The sequence below is a fragment of the Stegostoma tigrinum genome, chromosome 7, assembly GCF_030684315.1.
Source record: "Stegostoma tigrinum isolate sSteTig4 chromosome 7, sSteTig4.hap1, whole genome shotgun sequence".
Classification (NCBI taxonomy): domain Eukaryota; kingdom Metazoa; phylum Chordata; class Chondrichthyes; order Orectolobiformes; family Stegostomatidae; genus Stegostoma; species Stegostoma tigrinum.
In genome coordinates this window covers 73,263,784-73,288,056 of record NC_081360.1, presented here as the reverse complement: position 1 = coordinate 73,288,056, position 24,273 = coordinate 73,263,784, and the positions used below count along the sequence as shown (strand labels likewise).

General features: G+C 42.0%; 1 long non-coding RNA gene across 1 annotated transcript in view; it reads right to left on the bottom strand.

The window, feature by feature from the left end:
* Positions 1–1,093: 1,093 nt before the first annotated feature.
* LOC132209824 (uncharacterized) overlaps positions 1,094–24,273 on the bottom strand; it is a 34,603-nt gene continuing 11,423 nt past the window's right edge. Inside the window, exons 2-3 of the long non-coding RNA XR_009445958.1 lie at positions 20,512–20,639; positions 1,094–4,465 (exon numbers count right to left, since the gene is read on the bottom strand). This is a non-coding gene — a long non-coding RNA (uncharacterized LOC132209824). The remainder of the gene's footprint in view (positions 4,466–20,511; positions 20,640–24,273) is intronic.

Sequence of the window (24,273 nt, the reverse complement as noted above, 5' to 3'; positions counted from 1 at the left end):
AAAGACTGAGGGTGATTTCATCAAGATTTATGTGAGGCATTTAAATTGTATTTCTTGAGATAGATTGTTATAACCAAGAAATTTAAGGAGGAATAGGGATCTTCATCTAAAGCTATGTCAGAGCAAAGTAGTCAGATGTCAGAAGGTGGTTTTCTGCTAAGAAAACATGAACCCTGCGGAACGTTGCCAGTCCATCCAGTTAATGTTGATTTACTGAATACATTCTGGTAGAGATCATCTCACAAAAGGTATCAAATAACAGTAATCAGGACCAGAGTGGCTCCCAGGAATACCTTCAATCATCCAATGAGAGCAGAGAAGAGGAATTTTCCAGATTTTCTTTCCAATTTTGCACCCTTAGAAACTCCAACACCACTTTACCCATTGTCAGCCAGTTCCTGTTTTTATGTTCCTGTGTTAAAACACTTCCTGCTTCATTAAATGAATGGACAAAAAAAAGGCTGGAGTTGACAAGTTCCTGATTTAACACAATTCAGTGAGTTTGTATAGTTAAACATTAATGCTTATTCACAAACAAAAACATAATAAAAGCTTTGTAGTTTAACATGTATGTATTTCCAAAACTGGTGCACACCAAAATACAAACTTCAGATATATTAAAAAGATAAAGAAGTTCTCTTACATTAATGATATATATCAATAAACAGCAATGTATTGTTCAGAAAACATCTCAAGGGGTTTCTTTATTATCCATAAGTCACAAAAAAGCACAGACGTTACTTATTCTGTGAGGAGAGGTTCACAATAAAATAAAAACACAATTGTTAATTCATTTGTGTCAACATGAGATCAAGAAACAGCTGAAGGCATTGAGGAATGAAAAGCTACGGGATCTGAATTCCAGCAGAAGTACTGAAGACTACCTCTAGAACTAAACATGCCCCGAGGCAACAAAAACAGAAGTTGCTGAAAAAGCTCAGCAGGTCTGGCAACATCTGTGAGGAAAAAATCAGAGTTAATGTTTCGGGTCCAGTGAACCTTCCTCAGAACCCAAAATGTTACTTTGACTTTTTCTTCACAGATGCTGCCAGATCTGCTAGCTTTTCCAGCAACATCTGTTTTTGTTCCTGACTTACAGCATCCACAGTTCTTTCAGTTTTTATGTCCCTAGTCAAGCTGTTTCAGTGCAGATACAACGCTGGTACATACCTGGCATAGTGGAAAATGGTCCAATGCCCTATCCACAAAAAGGTAGAAATTGTCTCATTGGGCAGATGCAGCATGCATTCATGAAAGGCAGATCATGTCTAACTTATTTACTGAAATTCTTTGAGGACTTACGTGCACAGTGGACAATGGAGAATCAGTAGACGTGGTATATCTGGAGTTCCAGAAGGCATTTGATAAGGTGCCTTACAAAAGGCTGCTGTATAAGATGAAGTGTTATGGGTGATGTATTAGCATGGGTAGAAGATTGGTTAACTAACAGAAAGCAAAGAGTGGGGATGAATGGGTGCCTTTCTGATTGGCGATCAATGGTTATTAGTGTGCATCACGGATCAGTGCTGGGACTGCAATTGTTTACAATTTACACAGATTATTTGGAGTTGGGGACCGCATGTAGTGTGTCAAAGTTTGTAGACGACTCTAAGATGAGTGGTAGAGCAAAGTGTGCAGGGGACACTGAAAGTCTGCAGAGGGATGTAGACAGGTTAAAGTGAGTGGACAAGAGTCTGGCAGATGGAGTTACAATGTTGGTAAATGTGAGGTCATTCATTTCAGTAAGAATAACAGCAAAATGGACTCTTATTTAAATGGTGAAAAGTTGCAGCTTGCTGCTGTGCAGAGGGACCTTGATGTCCTTGTGTATGAATCACAAAATGTTGGTTTGCTGGTGCAGCAGGTAGTTGGGAAGACAAATGGAATATTGTCCTTCAGTGCTAGAGGGATGGTAAGGCCACATATGGAGTACTATGCACAGTTTTGGTCTCCTTACTTGAGAAAGGATGTACTAGTACTGGAAGGGGTGCAGAGAAGATACACCAGGTTGATTCCAGAGTTGACAGAGTTGGCTTGTGAGGAGAGATTGAGCAGACTGGGACCATACTCATTGTAATTTAGAAAAATGAGGGGGGCTTTTATAGAAACATATAAAACTATAAAGAGAATAGACAAGATAGAAGCATAAGGTTGTTTCCACTCATGAATGAAACCAGAACTACAGAGTTTAGCCACAGAATAAGGGGGAGCAGATTTAGGGATGAGTTAAGGAGAAACTTCTTCATGCAAGGGACTGTGAATCTATGGAATTCCCTATCCAGCTTAGTAGTTGAGGCTACCTTGTTGATAGATACATAGGTGCTTGAACAATAAGGAATTAAGGGCTATGGTGACCAGGCAGTTAAGTGCAGCTGAGGCCACAAAAAGATCAGCCATGAACTTATTGAATGGCGGAGCAGGCTTGAGGGGCCAGATGGCCTACTCCTACTCCTATTTCTTATGTTCTTATGGTCTTTTTATGTTCCTTTTTTTCTGGTTGACTTTTTGATTGCTGTTTGCTGAGCCTTAAGGTCTACTTACTACTTGCACATTAGCACCTTGTCAAGCTGTTTTGTTGCAATGTATTGCTGATTTTGATGGTTGACACTCAAGATGAGTCAATATTTAGCTCTTGGTCATATCCACTAACTTTGCAGGCTGCAGAACACTTTTTTGAACAAATTAGCCTGATGACAGATGGGCTTTTAATTTGCAAAGGCATTTTACGTATTCATAAAAGTATAGAATCTCTACAGTGTGGAAATAGATCCTTCGGCCCAACAAGTCTACACCAACCCTCACAGCATCCCAATAGACCTATCCCCAATCACCCACTAATCTTCATGAGCCTGAGCCCTATGGGCAATTTAGCAAGGCCAATCCACCTAACCTGCACACCTTTGGACTGTGGGAGGAAACTGGAGCACCTGCAGGAAATCCGTGCAGACAGAGGGAGAATGTGCAACTACACACAGGGTAGAATCGAACCCCCGGTCCCTGGCACTGTCAGGCAGCAGCGCTAACCACTGAGCCACCGTACCACCCCCCGATCATCTAATATATTAGTATATTGTGAGTATTTTAAGGATTTGTAGAGAGTTGTTATCGTTTCAGTATTAGAATTTCAGCAAGCAAAAGCGGACAGTTAATCCAAGAACAATGACTAATGAAGAATGAAGATACCTTGCAATTTCAAGTTATTCAAGGAATCAGGAAATCTTTAACCAAGGGAATGTATCATCAGAGGTTCGAGAGTCAGAAGATGCATAAGTCACAAGGCAAAATCTTTACTGGCGACACACTGGAGGGGTATGTAACAAGTCTGAAATAACAATCAAAAAGCTGCAAGAGAGTTAATTGTGATTGTACTGAGAAAGAAATTTAGGTAGGCGGGTAGTTCTGAGGTCATGGCCTGAAAGTAGAATCAAGCAGCCACAATTAGGTTAGGAGTGAAACCTAGCCACCCTATAACGAAACTCATAAGAAGGTCAGAGAAAAGCTGAAAACCTGAAAATCAATTTAAAAAAGAAAATGACAGTCAAATCTGAGTGAGGCAACTGTACCATGTAATTTCCAGCCTTTTTATATTTCAATAATATACGATAACCATAAAAATATTTTTATATGCATAAATAATCACTAAAGCAGTTTGGTTCAATACAGTAGCATATGGAGAAACAGACAGTGGAGTTTGAGTCTATCAGACTAACAAACCAAAGGGATTTCTTATTGTACAAGATTACATTTCTGTACACTTGAAGCAGTTGGAGGGTCCAATAACTGAACGGATCCCCATTTAACTTCAGCAGAAAGACCTTAATGGTGTCTTTCCCCACTGTGCCTTGGCAGCAGATGCCCCAAGCTTTAGTGTGTCCCTCAGCATTTAATCCTGGACCTTGGAATGCCAGCCTGCAATGCTCAGTCAAAGTCAACTCCTTGCTGTGCAAGACCAACAATTTTCAGACAGAATCTCCAGTCATCACACGTTCACAAACAACAAAATATGATAATGACCAGATAATCTACTTTTGGTATGTTGACTGGGGGATAAACATCAGCAGAGGCAGTAGAGATTACTCATAATGAAAACAAAACATTTGACAAATTGAACAGATCTGGCAACATCTGTGGGAAGAAAACATTTTGAGTCCAATATGACTGTTTTTTCTATCTGACTTAAAAATATGAACTGTTTCTCTCTCCACAGATGATGCCAGATCTGCTGAGTTTATCCAAAATTTTCTGTTTTTAATGCAGATGTCCAGCATCCACAGTTTTTGGTTTTATTTTACTGCAGAAACTCTCCTGGCACTTCTTCAAAGTAATGTTACAGGATCTTTTATGTCCATCCAAGCAGATATGCATAGCTTTGACTTAACATCTCATCCAAGATAGACCACCTTGACTCACTGACATCTCTTCTGTATTAAGCTGCAGCATTAGCCTTGATATCTGTTCTCAAGCCCTGAATGGGATTTGAATATAAATCATTGTGAATCAGAGGCAAGAGTGTTACACAAATATATAATTCAATTGGTAATACACAATATAACATTAAAAAGTGGCATATCAATAGTCATAAAATGAATTACTTACAAGTCACAATGCAGGAAAGAGCATTAATTTGTATTGGAAATTCACAAATGGTCTGAGAAATATCCAAAATTATTATTTCCATCATTTGATTTAAGTGACTGAAGTTTGGATTACAAACAAGAACAGAAATTGCTGGAGAAATTCAACAGGTCTAGCAGCAGCTGTGAAAAGAAAGCTGAGTTAGTGTTTCAAGTGCAGTGACTTATGAAGATCTATTCCACTTATGAAGAGTCACTGGCTTGGAAACATTAACTCTGATTTCTTCCTACAGATGTTGCCAGACCTGTTGACTTTCTCTAGCAAGTTGTTTTTGTTTTAGATTTCCAGCACCCGCAGTTTTTTATTTTATAGTAGCTCGGATTATTTGTTCTGTCCCTTATAAATCTCGCAATATTTCCTATTATCCAATCACCTGAAGACAAACTGAGAACGTTATGTGGCTTTCAAGTGGTGAGTTTACAGAATCAACTGTGCCACAGGGAAGAGGGCCATTTCTCTACACTGATAATGGGGACTGCAGATGCTGGAAAATCCAAGATAATAAAATGTGAGGCTGGATGAACACAGCAGGCCCAGCAGCATCTCAGGAGCACAAAAGCTGACGTTTCGGGCCTAGACCGAGAGAGGTGTTGAAGGGTCTAGGCCCGAAACGTCAACTTTTGTGCTCCTGAGATGCTGCTGGGCCTGCTGTGTTCATCCAGCTTCACACTTTATTATCTTCATTTCTCTACACTGTTGAGTTCATACTTGCCTTATGTAATGTTGGAGGAAGATGCAATCAGTGAAGTACAACAACATAGAAATAGGAATACGCCATCCAGCCCCTTAAGCCTGTTCTGACATTCAATGAGATCATGGCTGATCTATGGCTTAATTCCATATACCTGACTTTGGCCCATATCCTCTAATACCTTTACTTAACAAACAAACTACTTTTCTCAGATTTAAAATTAATAACTGATCCTGGATCCACTGCCATTTGGAAAAGAGTTCAAAACCTCTACGACTTTTTTGTGTATAGAAGTGCTTTGCAACATCTCTTCTGAAAGGATAGGCCTTATTTCTCAGTCCATATCCCCTAGCTTTAGAGTCCCCAACCAGTGGAAGTAGTTTGTCATCTCGATCTTTTCCTTTTAATACGTTGAAGACTTTAATTAGATCACTCCTTAACCTTCCAAATTCTGGAAAAAAACATGCCTAATTTGTTTACTCTCTCATCATTCCACGAAAAGTCCAGGTATCAGTCTTGTAAACCTTCATTGTACTCCTTCCAAGGCGACAATATCCTTCCTAAGGTAGGGTCTCCAGATCAGCTTACAGAACCCCAAGGGGCATCCAGTCATGATTTTGTAAAGTCTGCAGAATAACTGCTGTGTTTTGATTTGATTTGATTTGATTTATTATTGTGGCATGTACTGAGATACAGTGAAAAGTATTGTTTTGTGTGCTATTGAGACAAATCAAACCTGATGTAAGTACATGAGTTAATGGAACAGAATGCAGAATGTCATGTTCTACACACATACAGTAAAGGTGCAGAGAAAGATCAACTCTAATAAATGTGAGGTCCGTTCATAAATCTGGTAAAAGTGGAGAAGAAACTGTTCGCAATTCTGCTAATGCGTGTATTCAAACTTTTGTATCTTCTACCCAATGGAAGAGGGTGGAAGAGGTATAACCAGGGTGGGAGGGGTCTTTCATTATGTTGGCTGCTTTCTCATGGCAACAGAAGTATAGATGGAGTCAATGGATGGAAGAAAAACAGGAACAAAAACAAAGTTGCTGGAAAAGCTCAGCAGGTCTGGCAGCATCTGTGGAGGAGAAAAAAGAGTTAATGTTTTGGGTCCGGTGACCCTTCCTCAGAACTGGTTGAGAGGGGCAGTGAAATTGAAGCGACTGCTGTCACGTCAACAGTTCTCGATGAAAAGATCAAGTGCAGGTAAGAGGCCAGAGGGAGGAGTCTAGGTGGAGGGGCAGTGTTGGAGTTGGGCAAAGGGGTCTGTGGGGCAGGGAGAGGAATCTTGTCCGAAGAAATGGGCATGGAGGCAAAGACGACGGAAGAACAGTTCAGCGTCATGTCGTGCCCAGAATTCACAAAGGTGGGAACACAGAGGGATAAAGCTGAGGCCTTTGCTGAGTACAGAGCATTCAGCATCGGACAGCGGAAGGTTAGGAGGGATGGTGAATACCCGACAGGAGGTGGGGGGAGCTGGGAGAGGGGATAGAGTCAGGAGGAAGGGAAGGAGAGGTAGGTTCCAGAGAGCCATGGGTATTTTTGAGTTGGTGCATCTTGTGGGCCTCGATGCCTGAAAGAAAAAGAAAAAGCTTTTTGTTAGCACGATGAATGAGCCGGAGGATGAAGTGGAACTGTGGAGTGGTACAGCCCTGTGCCAGTGTGTTATGGTGCTGTTGGAGAGCTAGGTTGAGAGTATGCATGTGCTGCTGCATGGCTCTGAGTGTGGGTCTCAGGATGTGGCGAGAGGGCCGAACTGTTCTTCCGCCGTCTTTGCCTCCGTGCTCATTTCTTCCAACAAGATTCCTCTCCCCGCCCCACAGACCCCTTTGCCTAGCTAACCGTGGAACGTTGAACATCATGGTGGTATCTATGATCCTGGGAGAATTCAAAACGTGAGGGATGAAGTTGAGTTGGAATCCAGGTGGAGTGAGTCTGAGCTGGAGGCAGTCACTGAGGAATGTGATAGGGCTGTGGAAATGAGTTTTACCAACTACCTCGACAAACACCAGGAGTGACAGTGAAATTAAAGTCGGTGGGCAAGAAGAGAGATTGGAATGGAAATCCCATCGGAGAGAGGAGCAGAACCTCTTCAAGGTGGGCTTGCCTGGAAGAGATGAGGCAGTGAGTTAAATACTCAATAAGAAACAAAAGAACTGCAGATGCTGTAAATCAGGAACAAAAACAAAGTTGCTAGAAAAGCTCAGCAGGTCTGGCAGCATCTGTGGAGGAGAAAAAAGAGAGATTCTGAGGAAGGGTCACCGGACCCAAAACATTAACTCTTTTTTCTCCTCCACAGATACTGCCAGACCTGAGCTTTTTCAGCAACTTTGTTTTTGTTCCTGATTTACAGCATTCGCAGTTCTTTTGGTTCTTATTCAATGGACAGAAGGTTGGTATTCATGAGGGACTGAGTTGCATTCACGACTCTCTGTAATTTCTTGTGGTCTTGGGCAAAGCAGTTACTGTACAAAGCTGTGATGCATTCAGACAGGATACTTTCTCCAGAGCATGCATAAAAATCAGTAAGAGTCATTCTGGGCATGTTGAATTTCCTCAGCCTTTTGAGAAAGTAGGGGCATTGGTGTGCTTTCTTGATTGTAGTGTCAATGTGAATGGACCAGACAGATTGTTGATGGTATTTACTCCTACGAACTTGAAGGTCTTGAACATGTACACCTCAGCACCATTGGTACAGTCAGAGGTGTGCCTTCCAGTCTGCTTCCTGAAGTCGGTGACCAGCTCCTTCATTTTGCTGACATTAAGGGAAAAATTGTTGTCTTTCCATCATGCTGCTAAGCTCACTATCTGTTTCCTGTGCGCTGTCTTGTTGTTGTTTGAGATCCAACCCTCTATAGTGGTGCTATCAGCAGATGTGTAAATGAAGTTAGAGCTGGATTTGACCGCACAGTCATGAGTGCATAAGGAGTATAATAAGGAGGCTGAGTATGCAGCCTTGCAGGGCATTGGTATTGAGGGTCATTTTGGAGCAAGTGTTGTTATCTATCCTTCCTGCTTACTTTATACTCCAGTCCTATAGATACAAAAGCTAGCATTCCATTAGCCTTCTTGATAATTTTTTGCACCTGTTTGAGCCATTTTAAAGATCTATACACATGAATTCTCAAGTCACGTTGGACATCTACTGTATTTAACTGTATACATCGAGAAAGAAACATGGTCTATCCTCTTTCAGACCAAAATGGATCATCTGCAAACGATGCAAAATTACAGAGAGAACACTATAAAGAAATGAAAGAGAACACTTTCTTTCAAAAAGCTACAAATAAGTTGCAAGATTAGGGTGTAATTTGGTCTTGGGGTTAAAGTAACATTTCTTGTCTAATTTCAATAGATCTGAAAACTCGTATGATACCAATGGCTGTGTGATAACACTCTTGCTTTTAAATTCAAAGATTATGTGATTAAACCTCATTTCAGGGCACAGAATTCTAGACTAACACGCTCATGCAGAATTCAGAGAGTGCTGCATAATTAAAAGTGCTCTATTTCAAACATGACTTTAGGCCAAGGCCAGATCATATTTGTTCCTACAAAGAGTCCAGGTTAAGGAAACACCCTGACCTGACCCAAAGATGGGCTATTTTGGTTAAACAGAGACTCAGAGTAAGGAGGAAGTAAATGCGACTTCGCCAGGACTTCTACACAAAGTGTCACACAGCTTTGCTATACCTTGAAAAGTTGTTGACTGTGTGAGCATTTTGTCAACTGTCTCTGACTGTGTTTTTGAAACCTTTTGTGGATGTTAATTTGCAATTAGCTTAATTGTGAAACATGTAGAATCATAGAATTATACAGTACAGAAGAAGCCCTTTTGACCATTGAATCTGTACAGCAAAACATGCACTAAATCTTACAGTACTCCTACTTTCTAGCATTCCTTTTAAACGAATTTTGCCTTTGTTCAGATTTTAAAGCATTCAAAACCTATGCCCAACATCTAGGTTTTAGTTAGCATAAGAGACTTATTTGTAGAAGCAGGACATTAAGCCCATTAAGTCCACATCAACCCTGTGAAAGGTATCGCACCCAGACCCAGCCCCATACCATATCAGTGTCCATGTACACAGATTCTTGAAAGTTGCCACCCAGGTTGACAGGGCTGTTAAGAAGGCATACAGTGTTTTAGCTTTTATTAATAGAGGGATCAAGTTCCAGAACCAAGAGGTTATGGTGAAGCTGTACAAAACTCTGGTGCGGCTGCACTTGGAGTATTGTGTACAGTTCTGGTCACCGCATTATAAGAAAGATGTGGAAGCTTTGGAAAGGGTGCAGAGGAGATTTACTAGGATGTTGCTTGGTATGGAGGGAAGGTCTTACGAGGAAAGGCTGAGGGACTTGAGGCTGTTTTCATTAGAGAGAAGAAGGTTGAGAGGTGACTTAATTGAAACATATAAAATAATCAGAGGGTTAGATAGGGTGGATAGGGAGAGCCTTTTTCCTGGGATGGTGACGGCGAACACGAGGGGGCATAGCTTTAAATTGAGGGGTGAAAGATATAGGACAGATGTCAGAGGTAGTTTCTTTACTCAGAGAGTAGTAAGGGAATGGAACGCTTTGCCTGCAACGGTAGTAGATTCGCCAACTTTAGGTCCATTTAAGTCGTCATTGGATAAGCATATGGACATACCTGGAATTGTGTAGGTTAGATGGGCTTGAGATAGGTATGACAGGTCGGCACAACATCGAGGGCCGAAGGGCCTGTACTGTGCTGTAATGTTCTATGTTCTATGTTCTATGTTCTATATCCACGTAAGCCTGCATTTTCCGTCGCTAATCCATATGACCTGCACATGCCTGGACATTACAGGCAATTTAGCATGGCCAAAACACCTAATCTGCACATCTTTGGGATGTGGACAGAAACTGGAGCACCCAGAGGAAAGCCACGCAACCACAGGGAGAATGTACAAACTTCACACACAATCACCCAAGAGTGCAATTGAACCCGGGTCCTTGGCAATGAGAGGCAGCAGTGCTAATCACTGGGCACTGTGCAATGATGAAATTGTCACAAGATAAACTTTTTTTTTGAAATACATGATCCATTAAGAACATGATGTACTTCCTGTCAGATGTCATCTGTTAACAATGCGAAAGGTACAGAGAGAAAACCATAAAGAAAACATGTTTATAAAAAAGGCTATAAATAAGGTGAAAGATTATGGGTGTTATTTGATCTTTGGGTTAAAATGGTATTTCTTGTCTGACACATACACCGTAACTTAAAAGTTGCATGTCTCCTTGTGGGTAACACTCTTGCCGTTAAGTTAGAAGATGGTGGGTTAAAGTCTCCCTCCAGAGTACAGAATTCTAAACTGACAATCCAGTGCAGAATTATGTCAATTTTAACATAATTTTGAAGAGTTAATTTTTATCCTTGGTATCTTGGTCAATATTAATCTCTCGATAAATTTGGTGGAAGCAATGATGATTTAATTAACACATTACTGTTTGTAGGAGCTTGTCAATACCTATATTTCCTAACTGCAATAGTAACAACCAAGCTAAAGAAGCTAATTTTATTTAAAGCACTTTGGGACAGCTTGGCTTGTGAAAGGTGTCATGCAATTGCAATTCCAGTTTTTCCTTCTCTTTGAATTCCATTATGTTCTGGTTAAAGGGTGACAAATAAATTAAAATGGCAGTACCATGCAATGTCAGGTTGCAATTTCCAATAAGATATACTTAGATGTGTGAAAAATATCTTCCTTGCAGCAATGATAAACATAACCAAAATTCACAATTGCATTGATAATTGACAGGAAGAATGCCATTTTCTGAATTGATGATAATTGTTGTGTTTAAGACCCTGGGGCAACTTTATGGTAATGTCCTGGAACTGCTCCTCCAGGGCATAAATAGCAGAGTGTGGGAAGAGTTGATTCGGTAAAGATGGAAGATCAGTTGAATTCAGGAACTGGAGTCTTAACAATGTGACAGCAGGAATAGAGCCTCACATATCTCATATGGCCATGTGTATTTGCATTTAGTAATAATAAGCAATAAACAGCAATCTAAGAAGCCCAAGCCTGAAGACATTTCTTGACCTTGCCTTCTCCTCAACCAGTTTGTCTTGAACTCAAACTCTTGGTGTGTGCATGTAATCACAAAATAATATTTACCTACAAAGTGCCTATTATTAAATAGATAGGAGCAGGACACTTAGAAAATCATAGCACAAATAGCACCAAGCAAGTAGCGTCAACATAGTCGTGTGAAAAGGTAATCAATTTTGATAAATTTCTTAGAATTATTTGAGGATGTAGCAAACTGTGTGGACAAAGGGGAACCAGTAGGTTTAATGTATACAAATTTTGAAAGGACATTTGAAAAGGTGCCTTGTAATAAGTGACTACAGAAGATAAGTGCTTATGGTGGTGACGGTGAAATATTAGCATGGATAGAGGTCTGACAGTCAGAATAAACAGGACATTTTCAGGTTGACAAACTGTGGGCAGTGGAGCGCCACAAGGATTAATGCTAAGGCACTGAAGAGAGGAAATAAGTCATTGCTGTCCACCCATCACTGATGTACCTGACAACCAACATTAGCTTATGTTTAAGCAATGCCTGAATTTTATTATTCTCATTCCTGCTTTCAATTTTATTTATGGCTGCCTCATTAGCTTTGTAATGTCCTCCAGTCCCACAATCCTCCAAGATAGCTAAGTTCCTCAAATTTTGGCCTTTTCTAATTTTGACCACCTGCACACAGGAAGTCAAACTTGCAACTGCCTTAGCATGCAACTTTGGTATTCCATCCATAACATTATGCAGTTGGAGTTTAATTTAGATAAATGTGAGGTGCTACATTTTGGGAAGGCAGATCAGGGTAGGACTTATAGAGTTAATGGTAAGTCCTGGGGAGGGTTGCCGAACAAAGGGTGCAGTTTCATAATTCCTTCAAATTGAGGTCGCAGTTGAAAGGATAGTGAAAACATGACAGTGCAACATGACCTCCCAACTCCTCTACTCAATGCATTGACCAATAAAGGCAAGCATACCAAACACCTTCTTCACAATCTATCCTTGGCCCATTGGCCCATCTGATCAAGATCCCATTGGACTCCAAGGTAACCTTCGTCACTGCCCACTACACTTCCAATTTTGATGTCATACCTCCTATGTTCACATCCAAATCATGTATATAAATGACAAAAATCAGTGAACACAGCACTGACCTTGTAGCACACCACTGGTCACAGGCCTCCGGAATGAAAAGCAACACTTCATCGCTACCCTCTGTCTTCTACCTTCAGGTCAGTTCTGTATCCAAATGGCTAGTTTTTGTCTCTGTATTCCATGTGATCTAACCTTGCTAACCAGGCTACCATGAGGAAGCTTGTCAAACGCCTTACTGAAGTCCATTTAGATCACATCTCTGCTCTTACCAATCCTCTTCGTTACTTCTTCAAAAAACTCAAACAAGTTCATGAGACGCGATTTCCCACACAGAAAGCCAAGTTGACTATCCATAATCAGTTCTTGCCTTTCCAAATACAAGTAAATCCTGGCCCTCAGATTCCTTCCTACAACTTGCCCAGCACCGATGTCAGGCTCACTGGTCCATAATTCCCTGGCTTTTCCTTACCGTCTTTCTTTAATAATGGCACCACGTTAGCTAACCTTCAGTCTACTGAGAAATCACCTGTGGCTATCAAAGAGTAAATGGTGGCAGATCTAGAGGTGTCCATGGAGCTATCAGATGGTGTTGGCAGTGTGTTATCGGCTCTATCTGAGATTGCTGAGAAGAGTGATACGATAGCGGCAGAGCTGATTATTCCCAAATTCTAGGATTTTTCATCAGCCAGCAAAGGAATTTAAGCAGAAATCGGACACAATGTTTCAAAATTAGGAAGGTTTGGACGGTGCAAGTTGAGAGATGTTTCTTCTGGCAAGTGGCTTTGTAAGCAGAGATCGCTGATTTAAAGGTGATTGGTAAAAGAACTAGCAGGGATTTTTTTTTCATATAGAGTGTTATGATCTGGCAAATACAAACTGCAAGGGCAGTGGAAGCAAATTTCACAGGAACTTTCAAAATATTCCTGTTAAATGTCACGGAAGATTTTCTTATGTTAAAGCTGCTACATAAATAAAAGTTTTTATTGTTGCTGTTACCAGTAAACTAGGTTGGTTTGCAAGCAAGTTAAAACTTTATATGTTAAATTTCTTTACATATTTATTTTCTCTCCAAATATCAAAGAACACCTATTCTAAATAGCAACATTACAAAGAGAGTAAATTTATTTGCTAACAATGAAAATGATTCAATTGTAATGTTGGTGAAATACTATTAGTAGAAATTTCTGCCATTTACTGGTTGTAAAAGAAAATTTTTGAAGATGACCATTTTTCACATGCAACAATAATGGGAATCTAATTTTAAGTAATCCAACAGGACAAACATTTTTAATTCCAAACAATCCAGGCATGCCGGTCATGGGTAGATCAAATTTCCTCCAATGGCTATTTTTTTGAGCAAGATGCATTTTGACAAAGAAAATTTAACTTCTGTCTTCTCTCCGAAATTGGCTGGACTGACAAGGTAGGTGGGAACAGATTAGATTAGATTCCCTACAGTGTAGAAACAGGCCCTTCGGCCCAACAAGTCCAGACCACCCCTTGAAGCATCCCACCCAGACCCATCCCCTTATAACCCACACACCCCTGAACACTATGTGCAATTTAGCATGGCCAATCCACCTAGCCCACACATCTTTGGACTGTGGGAGGAAACGGAGCACCCGGAGGAAACCCAAGCAGACACAGGGAGAATGTGCAAACTCCGCACTGACAGTCACCCGAGGCTGGTCCCTGGTGCTGTGAGGCCAGTGAGTCGGAAGTCTCAGGGCTAAATGGCAGCTTCGCTATAACATTTGCACTAAGGAAAGGCTTTGACACCTGATGCCATTGCTGGGAGGTGAAGAAAAATCTTTGAGAGTTGTGTATGAAGAACTCCTTGAGGGACTCCTGTGGTGTATCCCTACTCAACTTGCCACTAGCATTTAATAGAAAAGTTTATTTTTTAAACATACCTGCACACTTTTGACCAATTGACACTCGCTTTCAGGTTGTTCAACAATGTGCCTTGGCTTCACCATAAGTCACCACGACAATCGTGTTGCATCACCAATGAGATTAACGGGCACTGTTTTTAAATTCAAATTAGGCCCTTATTTACCTATGGCGGGGGCCTTGATTGTCTTGAATATTGGTTAGGTAAGATGTTGAGTGGAAGAAATGTAGCACCACACTACATAATTGGGCTGTCCTTCATCCTAGTAAACTATATTTCATTCTCACTGGACATGAAACTGTTAAAATCAATGTCAATAAGTGTCATTTGATATTGTACTTATGTTATTTAATTTGGGCGCATTGGGCTTTATATGCTGTTACTCAGTGCGGTTACATCATTAAACAATTCTCTCATTCTTTACTTGTGTGTGCCCACTTCCTTTATTTGAAGATATTTAAACATTATATTCATGAAGACTGATTCAGAGAGTGCAATGTTGTTTGGCATTTTCGATATGTAAGCATTTGGAGAGAACATCATGATGAGGGGATAGAACATAGAACAGAACAGCACAGTGCAGGCCTTTCAGCCCACAATGATGTGCTGTCCTATTATCCTACTAAGGTCAAACTACCCTGCATGCCCTACATTTTATTATCTGCCATGTGCCTATCCAAGAGTTGCTTAAAAGTCTCGAAAGTATCTGACTCCATTACCACTGCCAGCAGCGCATTCCACACGCCCACCACTTTCTGGATTTTAAGACACATAGAGCTGAACTTTACTGGAAAAGTGTCATGCTTTGGCGAGTTTCATGAAGGATTTTTCTCCAGAGGCTTAGTGAGTTTTACTGTGCAATCATTCCAAATTTACCTCATGAACTTTACACCACACCTATATGGTGCGCTTTTCACTCCATTCTCAGCTCTGCCAGAACATACCAGGAACTCTGGTGCCAAAGCCATCTTTGGAACCCAGCTGTGCATCCAGTCAATTGTTCACAATCCAGCGTTGCCCTTCAGTGTGCACCTAGCGGGGCAGCAACTACAGACCAGTGCTGCTCAGGTCCATAGGTGGCATGCCTGACACTTCATTACAAATGCAATTGCATATTTTCTGCAACCATCACTGTTTAAGCACCAAGCCACACAGCTTACCTATCCTTACCAATATCTCATCTCACTAGCCTAAGTCAATGCTTACAAAAAGGGTCCAATAATTTGTTTTTAAAAGTGCCGTAATCCTTCCCACATTCCTTGAGTTTAAAACCAGCCCCTTACACATTTCAGTCCACAATCAAAAATACAGAAAAATAACACAAAATGTGGTGAGTTTTAATGGGAACTGCAGATGCTGGAGAATCCAAGATAATAAAGTGTGAAGCTGGATGAACACAGCAGGCCAAGCAGCATCTCAGGAGCACAAAAGCTGATGTTTCGGGCCTAGACCCTTCATCAGAGAGGGGGATGGGGTGAGGGTTCTGGAATAAATAGGGAGAGAGGGGGAGGCGGACCGAAGATGGAGAGATTACAAGAGAGTTGCAGTGGGAGAGAGATTGTCTTTGCAGTACCAGTGTTCACATGTATCTTGGAACTCTTTTCAATTGATGAGCTCAGCTGCATTGTAATATGGTACCTCTGAATACAATGTGTATACAGTCAACCACATCCTGCATGTTGAGGAAACCAATAATGTGCCAAAACCTACTGCCTGAGCTGCAGCATTGGGAAATGAGATGAGTGAGCATGATCTGGCATAAATTACATCAGTAACAGCATTAATATATACGTGGGTCATAGATTGAGAGATCCCAGTGAATCCTTGGGAAGAGTCAGTTCCATAAAATTTCTAATTATCACCTTGACTGCCACTGGAATACATTGGTCACCTTCATGTCATAAGTCCCACTCCAATACCTGGCAAAATTCTGTGACAGTATCCCAGGGCATTCATAGCCTGTGGTGACACAGCTGGATGAAACAGCATTAAGGACAAAAGACTCAGGCCCTTCTGTACGTCCTCCTGTACAGGGGACCATCAGCTGCAACCTCCTCATGTAGAGATTTTTTAATTACTTTATTCATTCACAAGATGAGGGCATCACTAGCTAGGCTAACATTTATTGCTCATTCCTAATTGCCCAGGTGGTAGTTCTGACTCACCCACCGTAGGGCTGTGGGGATGTGTTGAGCTTGAAGGATGTGTGGACGAGGGTGTCCCAGAGGGAACTGTCCTTGCGAAAGGCAGGCAAGAGTGGGGAGGCGAATATGTGTCTGTTGGTGGCATCTCGCTGGAGATGGCAGAAACGCCCCCAGTCCCAGGCCCAAACATACCTTCCAGGTGAAGCAACACGTCACCCGCACTTCCCAGAATCTGGTCTGCTGCATTCGCTGTTCACAATGTGGCCTCCTCTACATTGGGGAAACAAAGTTTAGACTTGGCGACCGCTTCACAGAACATCTATGTTCTGCTTGCAAAAAAGACCTTGAACTACCTGTTGCCTACCGCTTCAATGTACCACTTTGCTCCCTGGCCAAAATCTGTCTCAGACTTGCTGCAGTGTTCCAGCAAAGCCCAACACAATCTGGAAGAACAACAGCAATAATAGGAACTGCCGATGCTGGAGAATCTGAGATAACAAGGTGTAGACGTGGATGAACACAGCAGGCCAAGCAGCATCACAGGAGCAGGAAAGCTGACGTTTCGGGCCTAGACCCTTCATCAGAAATGGGGGAGGGGAAGGGGGTTCTGAAATAAATAGAGAGAGATGGGGAGATGGATCGAAGATGGATAGAGGAGAAGTAACTTCTTTAGGGTACACATCTCTGAAAGAACAACACCTCATTTTCCACTAGGGGACCCTATGGCCCTCCAGACTCAATATTGAGTTCAATAATGTTAGGGTCTAAAATCTCCCAGGACCCAGCCCCCTACCCCACACACTAGGCCTTGTTACCACATAGCCTGACATCACACACCCCCTGTTGTTCGTCACTGACATTCCGCTTTAACAACTACTCACCCTCCCAGCCTGATCGTTACCAACTCCTTTGTCTGTCCAACTGTCTTGCTCTCTCTTTAGGCTCTATCCTATTGTTTACTTCCTATCCAACCCACCTCCCTATTTTCTGCATATAAACTGACATTTTCCCAGCCACCATCAGTTCTGAGGAACGGTCACCGAACCCAAAATGCTAATTCTGGTCTTTCCTTCACAGATGCAGCCAGACCTACTGAGTTTTTCCAGCAACTTTGTTTTTGTTCCTGATTTACAGGATCCGTAGTTCTTTCAGTTTTCACTTTTAAAGTTGCCTGTGATTCCTTCTACTTCAAAAAGATGACTGTCTTCAATCTGCAATGGCCAATGACACAGCCAAGGACACTTGTGACCAGCACTTGGACCCTGCTCAGTTGAACATTGCATGCAGCGTGCACAATGATGTGATTAAGAAGACTGTGACCTCTACTGCAACCTAAAGAACCTCACATTGCTCCCGACTGGATCCCACATACTCAGACAGAAAAGTACTGACTACGCCAATTCGGGCATTTTGTTGACTGAAACTGGAAGGTATTACTGACCATAGTTGACACAATGCGTCACAGGGTCAGCCTGGTTACCAAAGCACAAAACCATGTGCATTTCTTCCTGGCACTCTATGGCCAGCCCAATGTACTGATGCCCCACATACCACCTGGAATTATGTCTGCAGCACTCACCATTACCCACTGTAATCTTAGTTTAGTTCTGTCTACCACTGTGCTCCATACTCTTACACTGGATGGCAGAGGTAGTGGCCATCAATAAGCCACTCCTCTTTCGGTATTTCACATCCAACCATCCACCATCATCTCCCCATCTTATACATCAAATTTCCCACGTTCACCATCTTTGCCCTCTCTGCGTCTCAAGCTGTTGTCTCCAAAAGCAAACATTACTTTCACCAACTTTCTGAACACAGATAACACCCCTCCTCCAGGACTTCCATTCCACTGCCCCCTAGGACTGACTGTGGCCCTCCTGACCAACTTCATGACAGCCCTGACCGATCATCAACCAGACCCCTAATTGATCTGTGTGAAGCTCTCCAGCTGACATACTGCGAATCTCTGTTTGCACCGGACCTGCCAGATAACTGCACCTCCTGCACGGACTGCAGTGAAACAGACATCCTAGCCAAGTTTGCCCCAAATGGCTGACTACCCATGTGCAAAACCAGTGGGCTGATATTGGATGATGCCCTTGACTTACAGGACTGGGAATCTTTGATTGACAGCAGGCCCCCTTTACTTGACTGATGGATCCACATTGTCCACAATGACCTTTGTGTGGAAATTAATTAAATAATTAGAAAATACAGGTCGAATGATGCTTAATGGATGAAAAGAAATACTACAGGCAATCTGGTCATGGGAAAAATAAATCGTTCAATTGTGTGCAAAAGCACTTCTGGGTATTAACAAAAAGAGGTTCAACTGTCTTTTGTATGACATCACTCATTCCCAGTATGAACAACCAATGTATTTCAACCCTGGCAGGTATGTATTCAAAAAAAATGTTTGCTCACTCTTACTTCACAGTATGTTTGGCATATACACTTTATCTGATACCAAGTCCCCCATTCCACTCTACAATAATTGCTAATCCTTTCCACAAAGGCCTGTAAAACTGATGGTCCTCATTAGTTATTGGATAGCATAAAATTATGAAAATACTTTTGCATTTGTTTCTCCACACTAATTGCCACATTCATATATATCAGTCCATTATTTGCTCACATTCATTTATTCAGTTTCTTTTTGTTCTATTGTTGTTGTTAAATCAGCTCGTCTTATTGCCATTGACTCCTGTCTTAACCCTGCTATTTCCTTCTTTGACACTGCTCTTAAAACCTTGTTTATTGCTGTTGGCCATGTCAAATCTCCTGCTTCATTATCCTGTTAATGTCAACTTTGTTTTAATTTAGTAGACACATTGGCAACAAGCGAGGTGATGGCAATATAGCAATCTGCCCAGGAATAAAAGATCATTGGATCACTAAATCAGTGAGGAAGGAGGAAGTAAACAGGCAGGAATTACATCTTCTGAGAGGGTGCAGTGTGGTATGAGGAGATGTTGGGAGTGGACCAAGGTGTCTTGGAGGAACAGTCCCTGCAGAAGGTAGACAAGGGTGGAAAGGGGAATATGTGTCTAGTGGTCACATTCCCCTGGATGTGTCAGAAATGGCAGCTAATCAACCTTTGGATGTGAATGCTTGTAGGATGGGAGGCGAGAAGAGAGGGGTCCCAGTCTCTGTCATGGGAGGAAAGAGATGCGGTGAGGCCTGCAGTGCAGGAGATGGTTCAGACATGGCTGAGGGCCCGGTTAAGCATGGTGGTGAGAAACCCTCCATTGAGGAAGAAGGTAAACATTTAGGAGGCCCCCTTGTCCAAGTTGTCATCATTAGAACAGATGTGACAAAGATGGAGGTACTGGGAGAATGGAATAGGATTTATTAGAATTTTGGGTTGCAGAAGTTTGGCTTTGGTTTCTTGCAAGTTGAGATCTTCAAGGTCAAGGACGGACTTAACCTCAGATTTGAAACTTGGATGAAGGTGAATTTACTTTGAGGATAACTTGATCTTATTTAGTGTTTATTTTAACAGAGAGATATCCCACTCAGTAAATGTGTTGAGGAATGGTGTTAGGAAATCTGTTCTTGGTGGATTTATTGTATAACACTGACCTTCAAGCCATCTTATTGTCTCGCTAAAGATGATGCTGACCTTTCAACTACACTGACCACGCTCCCACTGTTGTACCATGCCTCTTGCAATGTTGGAGTTACTTTGTCTTGCCAATTAGCTAAAAGCAAACCATACTGTTCAATTCCAGAGGAGTTGGATAATATTACTACAATTTTGGTTGCAATGAGTAACTTTTCTTCCATTGTAGACAAATTCAAAAAATTCTAAATCCCAATTATTTAATAAAAGAATAAAATCATGCAGTTCCATGTTATAAAACAGAGAAATTTTAGTGAACCAAAAGTCAAAACAGCAAACACAAAATATTATCTATCCTATAATCTAATATCCAGAATTGACATGAGTTAACCAGAATTAATACACAAGTTGGCAAACTCTCCGCTGGTCTTACCTGGCACATCGGCAGATTGTTGTGATGGTCGGAGGTCAGTCATCTCAGGTCCAGAACATCTCTGCAGGAGTTCCTCGGGGTAGAGTCCGGGGCCTGACCACCTTCAGCAGCTTCATCAATTTCTTTCCCTCAATCATAAGGTCAGAAGTAAGGATGTTTGCAGATTGCACAATGTTCAACATTATTCACAACTCCTCGGACCATTGAATCAATCCACATTTAACTACAATAAGATCTGGACAATATCCAAGCTTTGGCTGACAAGTGAAAAGTAACCTTTGCGCCAGACAATTGCCAGGCAGTGACCATCACTGCAGGAGGCCCATGATGGACATGTCGTCTGAGGAATGGGAGGGGAGTTGAAATGGTTTGCGACTGGGAGGTGCAGTTGTTTATTGCGAATCGAGCGGAGGTATTCTGCAAAGCGGTCCGCAATAAACAACTGCACCTCCCAGTCGCAAACCATTTCCACTCCCCCTCCCATTCTTTAGATGACATGTCCATCATGGGCCTCCTGCAGTGCCACAATGATGCCACCCAAAGGTTGCAGGAACAGCAACTCATATTCCGCTTCAGAACCCTGCAGCCCAATGATATCAATGCGGACTTCACCAGCTTCAAAATCTCCCCTTCCCCCACCGCATCCCAAAACCAGCCCAGTTTGTCCCCTCCCCCACTGCACCACAAAACCAGCCCAGCTCTTCCCCTCCACTCACTGCATCCCAAAACCAGTCCAACCTGTCTCTGCCTCCCTAACCTGTTCTTCCTCTCACCCATCCCTTCCTCCCACCCCAAGCCACACCTCCATCTCCTACCTACTAACCTCATCCCACCTCCTTGACCTGTCCATCTTCCCTGGACTGACCTATCCCCTCCCTACCTCCCCACCTATACTCTCCTCTCCACCTATCTTCTTTTCTCTCCATCTTTGGTCTGCCTCCCCCTCTCTCCCTATTTATTCCAGAACCCTCACCCCATCCCCCTCTCTGATGAAGGGTCCAGGCCCAAAACGTCAGCTTTTGTGCTCCTGAGATGCTGCTGGGCCCGCTGTGTTTATCCAGCCTCACATTTTATTATCTTGGATTCTCCAGCATCTGCAGTTCCCATTATCACTGATATCTTATGATTGATTCAGTTTCAGCCAATTCCAAATGTGATCACTCTCAGTCACAAAGTATCTCAAAATCAGTCTTCCTTCCAAAGAATTTCAGCTTCTCTCTCTCTAGGGGCTAATCCCATGCCCAGCCAATAGCAGCGTCCAACCAAGATCCACAGACATGGCTTTCATCACATATGGCACACATCTGCACAGCCTGCTCAATTCTGTCTGGATAGCACAGAACCACCACTGCTATCTTTCGTTCTCAGCTGCTAGATCAGGTTACTGCCATCTCCAAACATCTTCAATTTGACTGTATTATGCCATTGAACTCATCTATTTGTACTATTCATATATGACTTCTTTGTGTCTTTGTACATCTTTCAGCCAATTTCAGTATGTTGATAGTTTTGCTTTCCAAATGTCAGTTTGCTTCTGTCATCTGGAAGATTAGCTTCTTTTCATATTTCCCTGCTTATTTTAAAAAGTCATTCATTGCCCATCCCCAACTTGGGATGCAGCGTAGAGGCTCAGCGGTTAGTACTGCTACCTCACTGTGCCAGGGCCCTGGATTCAATTCCAGCCTCAAGTGTCTATGTGGAATTTGTGTCTCCCCCCCATGTCTGCATGGATTTCCTCCAGTTTCCTCCCACAGTCCAAAGGTGTGCAGATTAGGCGATTGGCCATGCTAAATTAACCCATAAAATCCAGGATATGTAGGCTCGGTGGATTAAGGTAGGGTTAAGGGGATACGGTAGGGAGTGTCAGCCGGGGTGGGATACTCTTTGGAGGATCGGTGCGGGCTTGATGGGCCAAATGGCCTGCTTCGATACTGTAGGGATTCTATTCTAATTGTTCAGTGAATCAGCCACACTGCTGCGAATCTGGACTTAAATGTAAGCTAAACCACGTAAGGACAATATTTGTGAACTGACAATTGACAGTAGTTATTGGGAGAATAGCTTTAATTCCACTTTCTTTTACTGAATTCAAATTTCATCATAGTCTGATTTGAATCCATGTCCTGCGCACATTATCCCAGGGTTATTTACTAACCCATTTACATTTCCATTATGCTAATGCCTCCCCAGTTCCGTTTTTGTTTCCTTTTGTTGTTAAGGTGCTGTTTTAGTTAACCTCATCCTCAAAAAATACAACTTAATTTTAAAGACACAGATTACTTCAGACTATATAAATGATGCAACATCTCACAAGTAAATTTCCAAATAAAAATTACTGTGATCTAGCAAATCTTCCATTGTGTCACTCAAGCTTATTTGTGAAAGAAAAGCAGCATTCATGGTCAGAAAAGACATACTGGTTTTACAGTTAATTGCAAAGTCTCAGTGTGATAAACACCTCACCATCGGAGATTTCCTGTGGAGAAGTGCTGGGGGCAAACAAGAAGGATTTTGCTGCACTTTTTTAAGGCCTGAGCAGACAACAATATACTGGTTTCTGAATTTTAAAATTGATTTTCTAGTTTTATTTTAAAATCTAAAAATGACAAGATTTGTGAAATTCCTCCTCATTTAAGATTAGTGTTCTAACATCTGGGAAACTATACCTCTTGCAATGTAGATTGCTTTCCAATTGAAATAAGTCTAAAAAATGAGAATTATTTTTTGTATGAGTGAGATTTTGAAGATGAGACTATGAGACAAAAATACTGCCAGATGAAGGCTATGTTTAAACTTGGCACAAAGTTTTTCCATGGAGGAATTGTTCCAGTTGCAGGTCATAGATTCATACAGTACGGAAACAGATCCTTCAATTCAAACTGTCCGTGCCAACCAAGTTTCCCAAATTAAACTAGTCCCACCTGCCTGCATTTGGCCCATAATCCCTCTAGACAATTCCTATTAATGTACTTATCCAAATGTATTTTAATTGTTGTAACTATACCTGCATCTACCACTTCCTCCGGCAATTCATTCCTTAAATGTACCACCCTCTGTGTGAAAATGTTGCCCTTCAGGTCCTTTTTGAATCTTTCACTTCTCACCTCTTAAAGATATGTCTACTAGTTTTGAACTCTTCTGCCCTAGGGAAAAGACCTTTGAGAAGATTTATAGCTCAGGTTGAGGTTCTGGATGTGAGTTTGCTCGCTGAGCTGGAAGGTTAGTTTTCAGACGTTTCGTCACCTTTTTTTTAATTTGAAAAAATGTACTTTATTCATAAGATGTGCAAAAAATAAAACATATTTATACAACTACCCAGTCATGCAAGCCGCTCCGGGTTACCCAGGGGGTACGTACACCAACTAAAGGAAAAAAAAACAAAACAAAGAAGAAAAAAAACAAAGCAAAGACAGTACCCCGGCAGTGGTCTCCCTGCACTGTCCCCGTTGGCCCCCTGACCAGTTGGAGAAGGCGCCAGCTGGGCCCAGTTACCAGATAGGGCCCTTTTACATATTCTGGACAAGGGGTTTCATACCGTGGTCTTTCCCCACCGCGCCTTGGCGGTGGCTGCCCCAAGCTTTGGCGCGTCCCTCAGCACGTAGTCCTGGATCTTAGAGTGCGCCAGTCTGCAACACTCGGTCGGGGTCAGTTCTTTCAGCTGGCAGACTAGCAAGTTGAGGGCAGACCAAAGAGCGTCTTTCACCGCATTGATGGTCCTCCAGGCGCAGTTGATGTTGGTCTCGGTGTGCGTCCCGGGAAACA